This window comes from Pleuronectes platessa, chromosome 6, assembly GCF_947347685.1.
Source record: "Pleuronectes platessa chromosome 6, fPlePla1.1, whole genome shotgun sequence".
Lineage (NCBI taxonomy): Eukaryota > Metazoa > Chordata > Actinopteri > Pleuronectiformes > Pleuronectidae > Pleuronectes > Pleuronectes platessa.
In genome coordinates this window covers 29,353,367-29,361,674 of record NC_070631.1, presented here as the reverse complement: position 1 = coordinate 29,361,674, position 8,308 = coordinate 29,353,367, and the positions used below count along the sequence as shown (strand labels likewise).

General features: G+C 40.7%; 1 long non-coding RNA gene across 1 annotated transcript; it reads left to right on the top strand.

Moving 5' to 3' along the window:
• Nucleotides 1-223: 223 nt before the first annotated feature.
• Nucleotides 224-4,078, top strand: LOC128443154 (uncharacterized). The gene is made up of 3 exons (XR_008338951.1): nt 224-792; nt 1,676-1,729; nt 2,370-4,078. It is a non-coding gene; the product is annotated as an uncharacterized LOC128443154 (long non-coding RNA).
• The last annotated feature ends 4,230 nt before the right edge of the window (nt 4,079-8,308 follow it).

The window sequence follows — 8,308 nt, the reverse complement described above, 5'->3', positions numbered from 1 at the left end:
TTAGCAAAACCGTCTGACCGTGGTGTGGCCTCAAAGTTTGATTAAACGCCATCAAAACACGGGCTCCTGTATCTTGGACATATTTTGTCCAATCGAGTCCAAAATATACACATAACACAAGAGTTGCGACCTGAAGACATCGGTACAGAAATCGTGACTTAAAATCACAGCGTCCCCTGGTGGCAACAGCAAATGTCTTGTTTTTCTATGTGTTACAGTTTGATTCACTACTCGTAGGGCCTTCATTAAATCAACGTAAAAATTTGATGCATGTGTTCAAAACAAGATGAAGATCTAAAGTTAACGAAATTGCAACTTTTCATAATACTGTGTGACCGTGGTGTGGCTTCCAGTTTGAGGAATGAAAACATCTATATCTGGCAGATGTGCTGCAATATTTAGTCACTAGATGGCAGTGTCAGACCATGGATTGTGTTATCTATGCATTAACAGACTGTGTTTACAGGGTGGCCAACTTTAGAGGAGAATTAAACCTTTTACAGCATTGCTCAAACTTTGGTTTTAGTCTCAATCGCTAAGTTCTTCCTTCATGACAACTCTGAGGGGGGTGTATTTTATTTTAACTCCCTCGTTTAAGCGATATAGATGTTTGAAATTCACGTGACGTCACAGTGTAAGCTGTGCTGTGTGTTGTGAGTTCGGCTTCAACCAGCTACAAGTGAACGCCTCATGAAATGGCTTACACCCACATACCCGGTAAATTACACACTTTGATGTTCTGCTCCTTCTCCTGACGGTCACGGTAACGATGTCTGCGCCTCCATTTCTGTGGTAAGTCACGTTAAGTATTTTATTTCGATGTGATTCGCAGGGTGCCTTTGAATCAGCCGTGATAGCTATGGGACGCTAATCCGGGAGCTACATACCAGCTCAGTGTATATCAACGGGTTCGATGCGAATGCCAGCTGTTACCGAAACAACCGCCATGAACCCAGGTCCACCAAGCAGAGATAAGCGTTCGTTTATAAGGATGAATCTGAGACAGGAGACTGTGTGTCGGCTTGTTTTTCGCTAGCGCCGGAGGCTAACTAGCTCGCTAACAAGCAAGCTAACAATATCTTCGCATGGGTGCAGTAACTGTCCTTCGATTCGATTGGGGTTATTACCGACAAACACCGACATGAAACGACATGAGCGGGTCCACCCAGCAGATATAAGCGTTACTTTATGCGGATGACTCTGAGACAGGAGACTGTGTGTCGGCTTGTAAGTTACTTTCGCTAGCGGGCTAGCGATGCTAACTGAAACCTGAGAAACCTGAGTGTTTAAAGTCACATCTGCATTGCAAGAGCAGCTGTTCAAAGGAGCATTACGTGTCCTAAAGCTCTTTCTTCAGAGTAGTGTTGTAACGTGTTACAGTGAAAAGTAACCGTGTCTCCCACCTTCAGTATTTAAATCGTTAATCTCAGACAGACTTCACTGAATTCTTTTGTTAAATATGAGTAAATCATAGCCTTGTAACTTTACTAGAACAGACAGTGTCATACAGAATTGTAGGCTAATATGCACTACCTATTTCCTAAGCTGAAATGATTATGATCTGATTAACTTTGAATTAATATTTTATTATTACCATGTAAAAGTCTGTTAAGCAGATAACATGGCACATGTATGACTTAACATATCTGTGTATTTGTGTTCAATGTTCCTCTAGGATGTCCAGCGTGAGACACAACTTGAATCCAACCAGACTGAACACTGACTCCAGGTACAGACCTGTTTTCATTACTTACAAAGTATTGCACATAATACATAATGTGTTAAATTATAATGCAATACTTTTAATGTGAAATAGCTCCATACTAAACATTCATTGTCATGGTAGTGCACGTTTTAATCCAAAAGCATATTCAAATACATAGTTGAATATCCACCGAAAATAAGAATACACACTTTGTTCATATGTAACTCTAATAAATACTGTATAAGTTATATTTTGCTCCGCAATTGAACTGTGTTAAAGCGGTTCACATGGAAAATATATGTTCAATTATGTGAAGGGTGATTTTCATTACTATTATACTAATGGAGATTTAGCACTTGCTACACATTGTAAGAGCAGCTGTGCAAAGGAGCACTACGTATCCTAAGGCTCTTTATTCAGAGTCACGGTGTTGATGTCCTGTCACGTGTTACAGTGAAAAATAACCGTGTCTACTAGTGTTTACATCGTTAATCTCAGGCAGACTTCCCTGAATTATTTTGTTAAATATAAATACATTATAGCCTTGTAACTTTACTAGAACAGACAGTGTTCATAGAGAATTTGAAAATGATGTACACTACCTATTTCCTAAGATGAAATGATTATGATCTGATTATTTTTATGTTTCCTCTCATTTTATTAGGGACGGACGAGCCTGAAGGACACAGCTGTGATGACCAATTGACCATGTTTTGTCTCTTATGGCAAAGCAGAAATATTAAACACTGGGTTCTTATCTAAAGTGTATCAAATCAGAAAGCAAAAGATACACATTGTTGTTATAAGTTTTTATTATTTTAACCAACCATAATGAAGATAGAAATGAATTCTTATCCATGCCACTTAGCAATGACTGCCACCACCAAACAGTTGCAGGCCATCTTTATTTAAGGGAGGAATTTAGAAGTGTTGTGTAGCTTCTGATGATGATGCAGTCGTCCACGTGTTGACCACCATGTTGCTGCTGACGACGTCAGGTGCTGCAGTTCCTCATCTATGAAGAGAAGAAACGCACTGTTAAAGAATGTTTTGAGTTGTGTATGAAGCACAACAGATTTCAGATAGAACCGTTGTACTGTGGTCTGGGTTTGTATCCTAATGGTTAAATGCACATATTTTTATCTAAGTCGCTTTTGATAAAAGTACTGAAAGAAATACAACATTGTAAAAATAGATAAAATGTCTTTCTACCTCATCTGTAATATTCAAGGTGATAATCTCCCACAGAGCTATTGATAACAGTCCACATCAAGTCTCTCCACTTCCCTCAGTGTGAAAACATAATTATATAATTAATTTGAGAACTGTTTACAACACTGATGTGTGGAGATTAAAATCATATCTAAACTGTCTAATTCACTGTAAAACTCCATGACATTCGCAGGCCATCTGTAGTTAAGGGAGCAACGTATGGAGTGATGTGTAGAGGGCAGAAACTTGGACTATGGGCAGAGAAGGTCTCTGGTTCGTCTCCGGTTTGACTCCACGGAGAGACAACAAAAGACAAACCTGGATTGATCTGTCCAAAAATCCAAGAGTCTCCCTACCCTCTCTAGTGCCCCTGAGCAAGGCACCTCACTCCCCCAACATCTGCTCCGTGAGCGCCGTACATGGTCGCTCACTGCTCTGTGTGTCCTGCACCAGATGGGTAAAAAGCAGAGATTAAATTTCCCTACCTGCATGAGTGTGCCTTTGCATGTCTGTGCATGTGTTTGGGACGAATAAATGGATCTTAATCTTAATCTTTTAATCTTAATCAGTTGTCTTCCAGTTGACCAGCATGAAGCTGCAAATCTCCACCATGTTGCTGCTGAGGACATCAGGAGCTGCATTAATGAGGAGCAGAAGCGCACTGTTATGAATGTTTTGTGTTGTGTATGAAGCACCACATATTTCAGATAGAACCGATGTACTGGGGTCTGGGTTTGTATACTAATGGTTAAATGCACATACTTTAAATCGCTTTTGATAAAACGTGAGAAAGAAATACAACATTGTACACAGATAAAATGTCTTTCTACCTCATCTGTAATATTCAAGGTGATGATCTCCCACAGAGCTGTTGATAACAGTCCACATCAAGTCTCTCCACTTCCCTCAGTGTGAAAACATAATTATATAATTAACTGGAGAAGTGTTTACAACACTGATGTGTGGACATTATAATCTTATCTATACTGTCTAATTGACTCTACAACTCCATGACAGACTAAATTAACGATGTGAAAATAGTAATGGTGGATATATCAGCCTGTATCAGAATAATGGTGAAACATAGTTATTATCACATGCAACTTACACATGTAGCGTATTGATATTAACTTATTAAAATAAAACAAAGTCACAGCCAAACATACGACTCTGCAGTTAACTTGCTTCAATGTTTTCATTAGACGTGTTAAATAAACTGTAACTTTTATAACAATTTTATATTAAAAAAGCCTTGAGGCATGTAAGTATATGGTGATAGTTAAAGCAATAGGTTTGGTTGTATGGTTTCAAGGTTACTTACCTCTAGTTCATAGAGCCTCCTGCTGGCTACAGGAAGTGAAGCAATAATCCTTGCCGCAGTGCACAAACGCATGCAACGCAGAGACGAGCGCTTGGTCATTGAATGTTCTCTCTTCACCGACCGCAACAGACTTGAAATTGCCTGTGCTCGGGCCCGTTAGTGCTACAACGTAGCCCTAGTTATTATTATTAGGGCCCGAGCACCGAATGGTGAGAGGCCCTATTGAAATTGTAGGCATTATTCTTATTAGGGCCCGAGCACCGAATGGTGAGAGGCCCTATTGAATCTGTAAGGATTTTTATTATTATTATTATTATTATTATTATTATTATTATTATTATTATTATTATTATTATTTCCCTTTGGGGGGCTTTTTCAGGGTCTAGACATGCTCAAAAAGTTATGAAACTTTGCAGGAAATTCAAGGTCTGCGGATATTTTAGTATTCTGGAGTAATTGGAATTGGGCGTGGCAAAATGGCTCTACAGCGCCCCCTGGAACCAGCCCCTAGGTTTCCACATAACGGATTTTCATCAAAATCTGGATATAGGTGTATCGTGACCAGTCATGAAAAAAAGTCTCATGGAGCATTATGAAAAACGCAACAGGAAGTCCGCCATTTTGCTTTTAGTGGCCATTTTGGCAATATCCCACATTTTTACTTTTACGTACTTGTCCCAGGGCTTTCATCAGATCAACTTCAAATTCAGATGAGTGTCATCACAACAAGATGGAGATAAAAAATGATTGAGGGATTTTTTTTTTATCACACCGTGTGACCGTGGCATGGCGTTAAAAATTGGTTACACGCCATCAAAACACGGGCATCTGTATCTCGGACATACATGTTCCAATCAAGTCCAAACTAGACATGTAAGACAATAGTCCCCGCCTGATGACATCTATGCATAAATGATGACTTAAAACCGCAGCGCCCCCTGGTGGCAACAGGAAATGTCTTGTTTTTTGCTTGTCTTACACTTGGATGAATTTCTCCTCATCCACTGACCTCAACCATGTCAAACTGTATCAAATGGGTCCCAAGACATTGACAATGAAGACATAAGATTACCGTGACTTTTCGTCAAACGCCATATGAATGGCGTGGCATTAAAGTTCATCAACTCGCCGTGAAACACGAAATTGCTGTAACTTCAGTGTTCATGATTCTATCTCTCTCAAACTACATGTGTGTAACAACAGCCCCCCCCTGAAGATATTCATATGGTTTTAGGAAATGGGCGTGGCAAAAAAACTGACCAGCGCCCCCTATAGGGCAACCCCGGCACTACGATGGCCGACATTTATACAAATCTATCGGGACATGTGTCGTTTCATAACAAACAAAAAAATATCTTGGATAGGTATGCTTGACCAAACAGGGAGGCCGCCATTTTGGATTAAGTGGCCATTTTTTTTCCATATTCCACATTTTTACTTGATGCACTTGTCCCAGGGCTTTCATCAGATTAACTTCAAATTAAGATCAGTGCCATCACAACAAGATGGAGATAAAAAGTGATTAAGAGATTGACCTTTCGTCACACCGTGTGACCGTGGCGTGGCGTCTTGAGTTTGATTAAACGCCATCAAAACACGAGGTTCTGTATCTCGGACATACATTGTCCAATCGAGTCCAAACTAGACATGTAAGACAAGGGTGCCATCCTGATGACATCTACACAGAAATTATGACTTGAAATTACAGCGCCCCCTGGTGGCTACAGGAAGTGACATGTTTTATACTTTGATGAACTGCTCCTGGCTGATTTACAATATACAGCTCAAATCAGATCAGTCAAGTCATTAGATCATGGTCAGAATTGTGACGTTTCCTCAAACCGTGTAAACATTGAGGTGCGGCGAAGGATCATCCTTCGCCAAAGGACACGATGTTTTCATAAGTCCACTGTGCATTGTCCTATCACTACCAAACTTCTGTCACATGATAAGAGTACAAGCCTGAACAGCTCTATGTGTCAATATTTCCTCAGTGTCATAGCGCCACCTACTGATTATCCATGAAACAGGAAGTACTTTGTTAATCCACACTGCCTTATCCAACCGGCTCCAAACTTCTGACCTATGATCACAATCCTGATCTGAACAGCTCCATATATAAACATTAGTTCAGGGTCATAGCGCCACCTACTGATCAGTGTGAAAATTACATTGTGGTAAAATTTTCCAATTGACACGAAACTGCTCACGCTACATCAGAGCGCCTACATGAACAGATATATATGACTGTGCGTAATAATAGTGATGGCGCCACCTACTGGCAAACCTACTGCCGCAGAGCGCAAAACGCATGCAACGTGGAGAAGTGCATGCTCGATCAATGATGTGCGCTTGGTCATCGATCGCTCTCTCCACCGACCGCAACAGGCTTCAACGTGCGGGTGCTCGGGCCCGCAAGTGCTACAACGTAGCCCTAGTTATTATTATTATTTCCCTTTGGGGGGCTTTTTCAGGGTCTAGACATGCTCAAAAAGTTATGAAACTTTGCAGGAAATTCAAGGTCTGCGGATATTTTAGTATTCTGGAGTAATTGGAATTGGGCGTGGCAAAATGGCTCTACAGCGCCCCCTGGAACCAGCCCCTAGGTTTCCACATAACGGATTTTCATCAAAATCTGGATATAGGTGTATCGTGACCAGTCATGAAAAAAAGTCTCATGGAGCATTATGAAAAACGCAACAGGAAGTCCGCCATTTTGCTTTTAGTGGCCATTTTGGCAATATCCCACATTTTTACTTTTACGTACTTGTCCCAGGGCTTTCATCAGATCAACTTCAAATTCAGATGAGTGTCATCACAACAAGATGGAGATAAAAAATGATTGAGGGATTTTTTTTTTATCACACCGTGTGACCGTGGCATGGCGTTAAAAATTGGTTACACGCCATCAAAACACGGGCATCTGTATCTCGGACATACATGTTCCAATCAAGTCCAAACTAGACATGTAAGACAATAGTCCCCGCCTGATGACATCTATGCATAAATGATGACTTAAAACTTCAGCGCCCCCTGGTGGCAACAGGAAATGTCTTGTTTTTTGCTTGTCTTACACTTGGATGAATTTCTCCTCATCCACTGACCTCAACCATGTCAAACTGTATCAAATGGGTCCCAAGACATTGACAATGAAGACATAAGATTACCGTGACTTTTCGTCAAACGCCATATGAATGGCGTGGCATTAAAGTTCATCAACTCGCCGTGAAACACGAAATTGCTGTAACTTCAGTGTTCATGATTCTATCTCTCTCAAACTACATGTGTGTAACAACAGCCCCCCCCTGAAGATATTCATATGGTTTTAAGAAATGGGCGTGGCAAAAAAACTGACCAGCGCCCCCTATAGGGCAACCCCGGCACTACGATGGCCGACATTTATACAAATCTATCGGGACATGTGTCGTTTCATAACAAAAAAAAAAATATCTTGGATAGGTATGCTTGACCAAACAGGGAGGCCGCCATTTTGGATTAAGTGGCCATTTTTTTTCCATATTCCACATTTTTACTTGATGCACTTGTCCCAGGGCTTTCATCAGATTAACTTCAAATTAAGATCAGTGCCATCACAACAAGATGGAGATAAAAAGTGATTAAGAGATTGACCTTTCGTCACACCGTGTGACCGTGGCGTGGCGTCTTGAGTTTGATTAAACGCCATCAAAACACGAGGTTCTGTATCTCGGACATACATTGTCCAATCGAGTCCAAACTAGACATGTAAGACAAGGGTGCCATCCTGATGACATCTACACAGAAATTATGACTTGAAATTAAAGCGCCCCCTGGTGGCAACATGAAGTGACATGTTTTATACTTTGATGAACTGCTCCTGGCTGCTTTAAGATATACAGCTCAAATGAGCTCAGTCAAGTCATAGAATCAAGGTCAGAATTGTGACATTTCCTCAAACCATGTGAACATTGATGTTTGGCGAAGGATCATCCTTCGCCAAAGGACACGATGTTTTCATAAGTCCACTGTGCATTGTCCTATCACTACCAAACTTCTGTCACATGATAAGAGTACAAGCCTGAACAGCTCTA